This window comes from Toxorhynchites rutilus, chromosome 1, assembly GCF_029784135.1.
Source record: "Toxorhynchites rutilus septentrionalis strain SRP chromosome 1, ASM2978413v1, whole genome shotgun sequence".
Lineage (NCBI taxonomy): Eukaryota > Metazoa > Arthropoda > Insecta > Diptera > Culicidae > Toxorhynchites > Toxorhynchites rutilus.
In genome coordinates this window covers 156161410-156174952 of record NC_073744.1, presented here as the reverse complement: position 1 = coordinate 156174952, position 13543 = coordinate 156161410, and positions in this window count along the sequence as shown.

The following is a 13543-nucleotide window of genomic DNA, read 5'->3' as shown; positions in this document are numbered from 1 at the left end:
TATGGTTTTTGAGACACTGTACTTCAATAGACAAGCTGTCTAGCTTACTACGTTTCTGTACGCATGAAACATATTAATAACGATTTTCTACAAATTTCGACAAGAAACAAGACATAAGTATATCTCATTTAGCATGATGTGTCACTTCAACCTCACACTAAAAAAGTCATATTATAACTCTTTTCAATTTTTTTTTCAATTTTCATGATAAAACCCGTTTGCTAACTTGAACAACAATAAATTGAGTTACAATATTCACCGAAAAATGAGGCTCCCATCCCGGTATCGGCACGTAGGGTAACACGAGGTGATTTGGTCATATGGGGTAATTTGGACCACCCCTTTATCTCAAAAATTACGGCTCAACTTGCATTTTCTATGATGTCATTTCCTTCTATTGTTGAACCGTATGTACATAAAGTAAAAACACTTTGGTAAAACTTCACAAGTAGAGGGAAACGGTAGCATAAATACATCAAGTACTTTAAGCGTCAAAAATGTGAGTTTTCCGATCGTGGTTTTAAGGTTTTTCCCGCTGATTAAACAAACTTTTCGTGTATTGTGCACTGAAGTGCTGTTCGCCTACAGAAGAGGAACAATTTGATGTAGCGAAACTGTAAGTTTGATAACAATAAATGAAATAAATTGAATTTTAATTTTTGAGTGTTGTGTGGGGTGACATGGACACGTTTCTGTGGGGTGAATTGGTCCTACAGGTTTGAGACTTTTCTTTGGTCTAATTGATTCCAGATGCCGCTGAATTACAAGAAGAGGATGGACAGACAACGTTGGAAGAAGGAGGAGCTTGAAAGAGCAACACGAGAACGAATTTTCTTTGACCAAGCATCAAAAGTGTTTAAAAATGCTCGACCAACAGTGAAAAGATTCATGCAGAATTCGAGATGGTGTCAATCCAACTTTTCTGGTCTGGAATCTGGCCAAGACACCTGGTATCGATCCCAAAACATTGTTACTGATTGTAACATTATTCCAAAATACTTTACTTAAACATAAGTATGTTTTTTTCGATGAAACACACACTGGACCAAATCACCCCGCATCAAATTTTAATGTCCAAAAATCATCTCTTTTATTTTATGATATATTTGGTAGATTGTAGTTTTATATAATGATTAAACATTATTTATTGAGAGAAAACAAGTTTAGCTCAGTATACAATGTGACATTTTTTATTTAGACCGTATTGGTTTGGAAATATTAAGCGATTTGCTTAGGTGGTCAAAATTCCCCCCTTTTCCCCTAAATGGTATGTTGACGTTGGAAATGGGAATATTCCTTATGATAACGACTTGATGCCCTTCCCCTAGTTTCAATTTCAGACTTACATCGTCTGTCCCTTATTTGTCAAGGAGCGTCCACATTATGACGAATGATTCCGATCGGCCTGTACCAGGTGGCATATTCGGTTTGTTATGTAATGTGGACGCCCCATCGGGTGCACGAAGCCGTCACAAACACACGAAGCACAATGTCGTCAACGCTAATTTACTTTTACTAGTCGGTTTTCGGCACGTCGGCAAGCCCGGGCGGTACGTCCACATTTAGTCGGCTTTACCGGGCGGCCAAGGCCGATTGGCGTAATATGGCCGCGTCTTTAATCACGCCAATCGGCCTTGGCCGTCCAGTAAAGCCAAATAAGTGTGGATGTGCCGCTCGAACTTACCGACGTGCCGAAACCCGATTCGAATCATGCCGAACCTAACTCGAAACAAGTCGGTCCGGATCAAAGAAAGACGAACCAAAACGAAACTAAGTTTATTCGCGTTGACCGCTTTGTGATTCGTGTGCTCGTACATCCGATGGGGCTTCGGCTTCGTGCAGCCGATGGGGCGTCCATATTACATAACCAGCGTTGCCATTGTTCCAGTTTAAACTGGATTCTTCCAGTTTTTTTTTTGATCCAGTCAAACAGTTAAATTCTAAAATCAGTCTAAAATTCAGTTTTTTATATGTGTGATTCAATTCACCCATTTTAAGTAAAAATAAATTCACAATGTATGAATATAATCCCTCTCTCATTTTTCCTATTCCTGTAGAAACTGTGGAGGGAACGATTAATATAAAAAAAACTGGGGAACATAATAATCAGAAGTATAGTGACTATGAAAAACTACATTTTTTCAGGTGCAATCGGGAGGGATGAAAATAAACGAGAATATGAAGTTAAAATATAACTAAGCAATGTACCAAAAGGTTAAATGAAGTGACAGGAAAAACGAAGAAGAGCATGAGAACAAAGAAAACATGTAAAGGTTGCATTTGATACAATAAATATGTTAGCAAAGAATTTGTGTTAATTACAAATACGGCATAAAGGAAACCCTCTATTGCTAAAATTTTATCTTATTTAAAAGCCTACCCAAGCATCAGCGTGCAACACTGTCTTTAAATTTATATAAATATAAGATATTCTAGGTCCTTCAAAACATTCTGAAGTTCGGACCAATTGATTTATCAACCGTTACTGGTTCAATGTTCATATCAAGAAATCTTACCCAAAATGGTTCAAGGAGCCCATTTGCTATGCTGGCTTTGAGTTTATATAGATCATCAATTGGATTTTAGCTTATCATGGTCAATTAAAGGTTTTTCAGTTCTCAATAGCATTAATATTACACATGATCCAACATTTCCTGTTTGTCGCATAGTAAAATGCATATGCAATATAGTGTTGTTCATGAGTATGCATAATATGTATATTTTTTTCCGAAAATACTTTCTCGACAGGAGAAAATACTTAAGGAAACTTCATTTTGAACCTAGTACCAAAATTCGGTTTGGATAAGCCATTTGACGAATTTCATGCCAACTCGACTGGTCGTTGGCCGGCACCATTTCAGATAGCAGCGAAACGTTGAGGGTGTAAACACAACTTTTAAGCAACTTTGCATACTTGAAATATTCAAAAAAGAATTACACTACTTTTTTCAAAGGGCCAACATTTTTTTCTCGATATTTTTCACAAAAAATTATAACTCAAAAAATATAATGTGTACAAAATCTGAATCAAATGATGAAATGTAGAAAATAGTTTGAATTTTCACATAAAAATACTAATTTTTTTTGAAAAAGAATTTCGTTGAAAAAAAAATATTTTAAAAACTAAAATACATTTTTCTCAAAAACGCATTCTTTTAAAGTTCTCAAAAAAAATCTATAAATAGCCCTTACAATTTCCAACAGGTCGTTCATACATCGGAAGATGGGAAAAAGTTATTCTAGCAACAACTTTTTCGTGTTTTTTTGGAAAAAATACAACTAATCCTAATTTTGTTTAAAGTGAAGATAGCAATATAGTTTATTCGACAAAATAAGATCTAAAACTTAGAAATATGAACTTTCGTCGAAGACGTCAACTTTCTATTTTTTTTTATAGTTTCTGGAATATATATATGTATATAATACTAGCTGACCCGGCAAACTTCGTCCCGCCCAAAATGCCTAATTTGTTTCCATTTGTATTTCATTTCTATGACAGATCTGTCAGTTTGCTTGATTAGTTCTTGAATAATTCAGAAATGAATGCTTCATTTGCATGGCAGAGGGGAGGAGTGTCTTTGCACCATGGAAGCGTTTCGTGTCCCCTAAAACATTCGCATGACAAATTAGGCTCCATTTGCTTGATTAGTTTTCGAGTAATGCAGAAATTTGTGTTTCATTTGTATGGCAGCCCCCCCTTAGAGAGGGGAGTGGAGAGTCTAACCATCATAGAATCATTTATTGCACTCTAAAAACTTAATATGCCTAAATTGGTTTCATTTGCTTGATTAATTCTCGTGTAATGCAGAAATTTGTGTTTCATTTGTATGGCAGAACCTCCCACAACCCCCCCCTCCTTAGAGAGGGGGGAGGAGAGTCTAACCATCATAGAATCATTTATTGCACTCTAAACCCTTAATATGCCTAATTTGGTTTCATTTGCTTGATTAATTCTCGTGTAATGCAAAAAAATATGTTTCATTTGTATGGCAGCCCCCTCTAAAAGAAATGGGGGAGGAGTATCTTACCACCATAAAAACTTTTAATGCATCCTAAAACCTCCACATGCCAAATTTGGTTCCATTTGCTTGATTAATTCTCGAGTAATGCAGAAATTTGTGTTTCATTTGTATGGCAGCCCCCCCTTAGAGAGGGAGGAGGGGTCTCAAATTATCACGAAAACCTTCCCCGGCCCCAAAACCCATACACACCAATTTTCATGTTGATCGGTTCAGTAGTTTCCGAGTCCATAAGAATCAGACAGACAGACAGACAGACAGACAGACAGAAATCGATTTTTATATATATGGAAGATATGTCTTACTCGTTACATTTTTGTGTGTAAATTCTCGCATTTGACATGTTCTTGAAATGTATCTGAATAGAAAAAAGTTAGCAGAGCATGTTTTATTTATTTAAATCGTTTATTTTTACAGGCTCAGTTACATAGGTTTAAAGGAGCCGAACTCCTTACTGTATTGTTACTAGTATATATACATTTTTCCTTAATTCTAATGTTAATAATATAGGAAACCGATTACTCGCGGTCAACTCGAGTTTAGAAGGGTGACATATTTTCTTCAGGAAAAGGAGGGGATATGAGGATATGTTGACATTGATCACACTCACACTCTCAATCACACTCTCAATCACACTCATCACACTCAATTCTTAAACCTATCTTATATCTAATATGTATTTACATTTCATCTTATTCTTAAGAAGGGATCCGATCTCTCACAAAGGAAAAGGAAAAGGAAAAACTAAGGGTATAAGGACAATCACACACGAAGATCGATAGCTTTAAGGAATACATATATTTGGGACATGTAATCAAGGTCTAACCGAGCCAACACGTCTCTCACCGGCACATTGGGCTGCCTTCCTCGGGCCCGAAGGGTGACTACTAAATTCGATCTGGCGACAAGATACAGCTCGCACGACCAAACAACGTGCTCGATGTCGTGGTAACCTTGGCCACAAACACAAAGATTGTTGTCGGCAAGATTAATACGAAAGAGTAGCGCATCTAACGAACAGTGATTGGACATGAGTCGGGAGAAGGTGCGAATAAAGTCCCGGCTCAAGTCCAGACTTTTGAACCATGGTTTGAGGCTAACCTTAGGGATAATCGAGTGGAGCCACCGGCCCAATTCATCTTCGTTCCATTTGCGTTGCCAGTTAACTATGGTATTTTTGCGGACTAAAGAATAAAATTCATTGAAGGCGATTTGACGCTGATAAATATCGCCTTCAATTGCACCTACCTTTGCTAATGAGTCAGCCCTCTCATTACCCAGAATTGAGCAATGTGAAGGGACCCAGACAAAGGTAATGACATAACAGCGTCTGGATAAAGCACTCAAAATTTCTCGTATTCTCTCAAGGAAGTACGGCGAGTGCTTTTCCGGCCTCACTGAACGGATAGCTTCGACAGAGCTAAGACTATCCGTTACAATGTAATAGTGTTCAACAGGTCGTGAGGCGACGCTGTCCAGCGCCCAGTGTATCGCTGCCAATTCAGCAATATACACTGAGCAAGGATTCTGAAGACTGTGTGAGGTGCTAAAAAATTCGTTGAACACTCCAAATCCTGTGGACTCATTCATAGAGGACCCATCAGTAAAGTACATATTATCACAATTGATATCCCCATACTTTGCATCGAAGATCGTTGGAACGATCCTCGATCGAAGATAATCTGATGTTCCATGGATATCCTGCTTCATGGACAGATCAAAATGCACAGAGGAATTGATGTAGTCAAGAAAACAAACACGGTTGGGAATATACGAAGAAGGATCAACCTGCATGGAGACGAATTCATGATATGAGCTCATGAATCCAGAATGAAAATTTAGCTCGATCAGCTGCTCAAAATTTCCGATCACCAATGGGTTCATAACCTTACACCGGATGAGGAACCGAAGCGATAATAAATTGAAGCGATCTTTTAGTGGGAGTAGGCCTGCCAAAACCTCGAGACTCATGGTATGCGTTGAGGGCATACATCCCAACGCGATACGGAGACAAAGATACTGAATTCGCTCGAGTTTAATGAGGTGTGTTTTGGCAGCTGATTGAAAACAGAAACTGCCATACTCCATCACTGAGAGAATAGTTGTTCGATACAACATTATAAGATCTTCGGGATGGGCTCCCCACCAGGTGCCGGTAATTGTACGGAGAAAGTTTATTCTTTGTTGACATTTTTTACTCAGATACCTAATATGGGCCCCCCAAGTACATTTAGAGTCGAACCAGACCCCAAGATACTTGAATGACATAGCATGAGTGATCGGTTTACCCAAAAGTTGAAGCTTTGGTTTTGCTGGTTTATGCTTCCTAGAAAAAACCACCATCTCTGTTTTCTCCGTGGAGAATTCGATCCCTAGCCCAATGGCCCAGGTTGAAAAATTGTTCAAAGTATCTTGTAAGGATTCTTGCAGGTCGGATTCGTTTGATCCTACGACAGACACCACTCCATCATCTGCAAGTTGTCTTAGGCTGCAATTTTGTGTAAGGCAATTGTCAATGTCGCTTACGTAGAAGTTGTACAAAAGGGGGCTTAAACATGAGCCCTGGGGGAGTCCCATGTAAGAGACCCGACTTACTGCCGAATCTCCGTGAGAAAAGTTCAAATGTTTCTCACAAAGCAAGTTATATAACATATTATTCAATAGAGGCGGCAGACCCCGAGATTGTAATTTGTCTGACAAAACCTCTATTGAAACAGAATCAAAGGCCCCCTTTATGTCCAAGAATACTGAAGCCATTTGTTTTTTTTCGGCGTAAGCCATTTGAATTTCTGAAGAAAGCAACGCAAGACAATCATTCGTCCCCTTGCCCCTGCGGAACCCATATTGTGTATCTGAGAGTAGGCCATTCGTTTCAACCCATCGATCAAGGCGAAACAAGATCATTTTCTCCAACAATTTCCGTATACAAGACAGCATTGCTATTGGGCGGTACGAATTGAAGTCGGACGCGGGTTTTCCGGGTTTTTGAATAGCTATAACTCGTACTTGTCTCCAATCATCTGGAACAATATTATGCTCCAGAAACCGATTGAATAAGTTCAACAAGCGATGTTTCGCCACATCAGGGAGATTTTTCAGCAAGTTGAACTTAATTCTATCCGATCCCGGAGCAGAATTGTTACATGAAAGGAGAGCAAGAGAGAATTCTACCATCGAAAACTCGGAATCAAGATCGCACCTATCTTGTGGTATATCTCGAATAATTCTTTGCACTGGAGCGGAATCGGGACAAACCTTTCGTGCAAAATTAAAAATCCATCGATGTGAATATTCCTCGCTTTCATTGGATGAAGAGCGATTTCTCATGTTTCGAGCCACTTTCCATAATTTTTTCATTGACGTTTCTCGTGACAAACCTCCCACGAAATTTCGCCAATAAGCACGTTTTTTCCCTTTGATCAAGTTTTTAAATTGATTTTCAAGGTCCAAATACTTCTGAAAATTTTCAGGGGTTCCACGTTTCCGAAAAGCTTTAAATGCATTCGATTTATCTCCATAAAGCTTGGAACACTGGCCATCCCACCATGGATTGGGAGGCCTTCGACGAATAGTGGAACCTGGGATGGGTTTCGTTTGAGCGCGAACCGCGCTGTCATATATCAAACGAGAAATGAAGTTATACTCCTCCAATGGAGGCAAACCATCTCTGGAATTGATGGCTAGAGCAATCGCGTCCGCATATTTTTTCCAGTCAATGTGTCTTGTGAGGTCGTATGCCATGTTTATTGATTCAGAAGAATTCAACCCATTGGTGATAGAAATTTTGATTGGCAAGTGGTCACTACCGTTGGGATCCTGGATTACATTCCACTTGCAATCTAACGATAGTGAATTCGAGCAAAGCGAGAGGTCAAGAGCACTTGGTTTAGCAGGAGGTTTAGGTACACGTGTTGTTTCCCCAGTGTTCAAAACGGTCATATTGAAGCTGTTACAAAGGTCATATATCAACGATGAACGATTGTCGTCGTACTGTTCCCCCCAGGCAGTTCCGTGAGAGTTGAAGTCTCCCAAGATTAATCGTGGCTCAGGAAGGAGTGAGCACATGTCAACAAGTTGCTTGCGGCTAACCGCAGCTCTCGAAGGCCAATACAAGCTGACAATACAGAGGTCTTTGCCTCTGATGTTTGCATGACAAGCAACAGCTTCGATCCCTCCAGTAGGTGGAAGGTCAATTCTAAAAAATGAGTGACACTTATTGATCCCCAATAGTACCCCTCCGTATCTGTCATCACGGTCCAAGCGTATAATATTAAAATCGTGGAAAAAGAGATCATTTTGAGAAGAGAGCCAGGTTTCGGATAGAGCAAAAACATCACAATTGAGTTTATGAATTAGAAATTTGAATGTATCCAATTTAGGGATAAGACTACGACAATTCCACTGTAAAACAGTGATATCTCCGACCTCTCTATTTAAATTAGACATCAAGAGAGATAATCATTGCAAGGAGGGGCCATTTAGCAGAGCATGTTAATCGTGATAATTTATACATACAAATGTTACGAATCAAACATTAATATTAATTTTTCGAAGAAAAACTTGAAAAAGTTGATGTTCGAAAAACATTTTCCCTGTAAAAGTGCCCATCTTCCGATGTATTAGTGATTCGTTGGAAGTTGTATAGGCTATTCATATCCATTTCATTAGAATTTTAAAAAAAAAAAAAACATGTTTTCGAACAAAATAAATTTTAATTTTAAAAATTTTTTTTCAATTATTTTTCATTCCAAAAATTTGCTTGATATTTTTTAATGAAAACATAAATAATTTCCTACATTTCATCCTTAAACTAACCTTTTTTAGATCTTATAGTTTTTAAAGTAAGATTTTTCGAAAAAAAAAAAAGTAGAAAAAAACTCAAAATTTCCAAAAAATTCTCACACAAAATCTATCACACCTACAAATTTAAGTCAAAGGATGAAATGTAGGAAATTATTTATGTTTTCATTAGAAAATATCAATATTTTTTTTCAGCGAAATTTTTTTTTTCAAAAAAAATTTTGGTTTTTTATGAAAATTTGAACAATTTTCTAGATTTCATTCTATAGTCTATTTATTTTTTTAATATTTCAAGTATGCAAAGTTGTTGAAAAGACCAATTACACCCACAACGTTTCGCTGCTATCCGAGATGGTGCCTGCCAATTCCTAAGACTAGTTGGCATGAAAATCGTCATGTATCAGAAGTGAAATACCGAAGAATAAAACCAAAAAAAAATGGTGACAAATAGCTTTTCAATACATTATTAATTTACCAGAATGATAATTGAGCAGTGTTGTTTTGATATTCAATGTGCTCATTCTAGTATTGTCATTATAATATTGTGGGATCTAACCAAAAATTATTTCTAATACTTAGATTCTCTTGCTTGGATGAAAATGCTTCCGACGATATTTGCGCACAGAAAAGGTAGAACAGAGCCCACCAGAACCCTAATGCAGTCTTTATTATTTATTTTGAAAGATATGAAAGTTGTCTTGACGTTGAGCCCCGAATTATTCTTGCCGCGCTATCCATTCAGTCCGTATCAAGGGCAATTTCACAATATCAGTGTCCGTCCAGCTCCCAAAAATATTTATTGCACAAAATGAAAACAGTCAGAAAATCGACTAGAAAGTAGACACATATTGTAAAACATCCGAAAACAAACAATTTTTTTTCATATTTCCTTGTTTTGGTCAGTCCCAGCGATCTGAGTTTTTCTAACGAAAAGTTAAACTTCAGTCACTAGAGACCGACATGAGGCTCAAGCTGTTAAGCTTTACAGCCGAACTAAATCGTTCCCGTACAATGTATAATTTGTTATCAAGCTCCGAATGGAGACATATTATTCCTTCTTCCGTAAATCCCGCCATTGCCGATTCATGAGTTTTAGCAAAACTCAAACCTCTTTCAATGTGAGAAAGTGTGAGATTGTGTGTGTGTGTGTGTTATACGCAAAATTCCCGATATTGAATTCGATGCTTCTCATAATATAAATCATTCACTGAACTTAATTGAAGCATATAGAACTCCCAAAATAAACGTTTTAATATCGACAGACAATGCTGCTACATAACTCTTCCAAGTTACATTCTGTAAAAAAAAATACCCAGAATTTGTGGTTTTAGAGGAAATGCTTTATTCATCATCTAAATTTATATTATAGGGATCAAAATTTGATCGTTCAAGAATGTGTTCAGTCATTTAATTGCGATTAAATTTTTGAAGAAAATAGAGCTCTATTGGCACAAGTTGTCCTGTGATTTTGCTCATGACCAAAACATCATCCAAACGGTCTCATGAGAGATATTTAATTTACGGGCTAGCTTTCTCAAACAAAAATCATGATTTCCGAGCACCATTCCGTTTATTTTGTCGATGTTTTGAAAATCTACTCAGGGATATCATTAATGTATCAACCATATTTCCCGAAGATTGAATCAATTCCATATTGAAATCATGGTTCGTCGATATCGTACAATATTCACCAAAATATCCTTCTGCCAAATGTCCTTACACCGACTTCTACAAATTGCAATTGTAAAGTTACATCTAGTTGGCAGATTCTGCGATAAACTCTGAAGTTGCTTGAAGTTATCTGAATGCCGAAATGTTCTGCTTGTTGCTCGTTCACCACCACAAAGCTACTATCAACGACAAAAAACGATACCATTTCAATTGAGATTCCTTTGAAGGATCGCCGCCCCGTAATTATTGCTCCCATTAATCTCCATAAAAGCGCCAGCGATTTTTTTACTCCACCGTGTATTTTCGCTTGCTCGCAATTGTGCTCACCCCAACTCATTTCTTCAATTTCAATTTCATGACTCGGTTTTTGCGTGCGGATAATTTCTCGAATTAAGAGAGCAATAACTGCTACCGCTAGCTACCGCGGGGAACGACAGACACTACCCAGAGCAACGAAAAAAAAAAGATTACCAATCGTTGAAACTGGAGCCCCATCCCGAAAGCGCCACTTGCAACATATAAATTCATTTCGTCACTATCTGCCACAAGGAATCTCCGCGGGTGCGCACTCATCGGTGACTGCATGGAAGGTACGAATCACCACCAAGTTGTTGATAGCTCGGAGAATATCGATCTTGATAACAGCGACTTGATAAGAGCAGTCGCCCTCCTCGAGAAACAAGCTAGCCGCCGCCCTTCGGTTGATGGCAGCCGTTGAAGGACTCATGAGCATAAAATCACGATCGCTTGCACGCTCGTGATGAGTAATTACCGCCTTTGGCGGGCAGAATTTGCGATTTTACCAAGTTGGAAAACAATCACGGAAAATTCGTTCGAACGTTATAAATATGACAACGAAAAAGGTCAACCAACTTGTTCGGGTAGCCGTGAAGGATCTTGTCCTGGCGGAAATGAATGCAAATCGAATGCAATTATTTTCGAATACCAACTATCGCGCAAACAGAGTGACGATAAAGTGCATTCTTTTTTTTTATTTCTCCCAAGTCATTATACCTTGGTTCATATTTATATCTAGTGTGGTGTGAATCACAAAATCGTACTGTTTTCTATTCGGGATAAATACAGAAAAAAAGACATATTTCGTTCACTCCTGCTTCTTCCCGGTCGGCACTTTTTCTTGCTCTCCAATAATTGCAACGACAAAAACAATAACAACAAATAAGACTAAGCGAGCGGGACGGAGGTTAAATGCTGCAAAATGACAATAAAATAAATATTATGCATCGCGGGAAAGATATCACAAAGCTGCACTTCGGGTTCTGCCACCATGCCGCGCTGAAGGACGACAGCGCAGCGGTGGATGCACAAAGAGCAGCTTCGGTTTCCGCTATGCAAATAAAACAAAACAAACAAACAAAAAAGGCGGGATGGTTTCAAAAAAAAAAAAAAAAATCTGCACCCAATCTGCCGAAGCGCGGCGTGCGATCTTTGGTTGAATCGATTGTTGAATCGCCTTTTTTATTTCACTTAATTGCTGTTTGATGGAAAATATTTATCTGTCAACAGTTTTGTGGAACGGTCTTTTGATTAGAAAATATTAATGAAATTGATTTGAAATTTGCATATAGTTTGCAGTTTAATATTAAATGGGTTACAGACAATTATTCCTTACATGAAAAATGCAGCGTTACCATTTGATCAGCTTTCGAGGGTCATACACTGATGATTTCAGAACTATCGACTGCTGTGTAGTTTAGAAATAACTGACAATATGCTGTTCGAACAACGCAGTATCAGACAATCATTTCAGTTTTCAACTTGTTTCCTTCTTATTTCTTATTATTAGTTTTATTGATATTGTATTACAGCCATTCCATGCCAAACCGATATAGCGGTTCTCAGATTTTCGTCAAAAGTGGTGGTTTTGTTCTTTATCGCAAATTGTTAGACCCGTATTTTTTAATTATTTTTTTTGCTATGGTGACCGTTCCCATTTTAGGGTGGTCCAAAAAATCCATTTTTCCTCTTTTTTGCTAAAAATGACTTTTTTCAAAAATTCACAACTTTCGAATCACTGGACCAATTCAGATAATCGACATATTAAATTAAGAGCCAATTAGCTGGTCTTTTTTGGAAAAATACTACAGTTGCAGAAAATTTGAATTATGTTTTAGTTATTATTGATTGTATTAGTTTTTTATAGCTCTCATGGTCTCGGGACCAAAGGCGCTATATGTTTTTTATATTTTTTCTGGAAAGCTGAGGATTTTTCACATAATATATTTCGAAACCAGGGAGGCATTTTTTTCGTTTATGAGTTATGATTTTTCAAAGTTAACCGATGGTCTGAAACATCATTTTTTTCCCATTTTTTCCACTACAAAAAATCATAACTTTTGATCTACTAAACCGATTCATATGATCGACATATCAAATTAATTCGAGGTATGTTATGTGGAAAATCCTCAGCTATCCATAATAAAATATAAAAAAATATAGCTCCCTTGGTCCCGAGACCACTAGAACTATGAAAAACAAATACAATCAATAATGACAAAACCTAGGGGGTCTTCGTAGCCACTTGGTTACGCGTTCGCTTACCAAGCGATCGATCGTGAGTTCAAACTCAGGGCCCTCAATTGACCATCTTTGTGTTGTTATAGAATAACTACGTCCACGCAACCATCATCAGCGATGGAAATCGATCCACGGTGGAACAAAGATCGTTTCATCCATACAACTGCTCTGCTCTGCAAGAAACATCGGGCTGCTGTTCTATAAATAACCCAACAATGATCAATATGAACTGTCTCCGCTGTCCGGTCTGCTGAACAATGGAAGAACAGAAAGAATACCCTTACGCCTAAATGGCTACTACTGTGTAATTTACCATAATGTAATGGAACAGAAAACTTAACGCCTAAATGGCTACTACTAACTACTCTGTGATTTACAATTTATAGAAACGTAAATATATGTACATGTACACGATTAAACCCGGCTCTGTTACAGCTAAAATGCTAATGAGCCTAATAAATAAATAAATGGGATAAAAAAAAAATAATGACAAAACCAAAACCTGAAATTTTTGC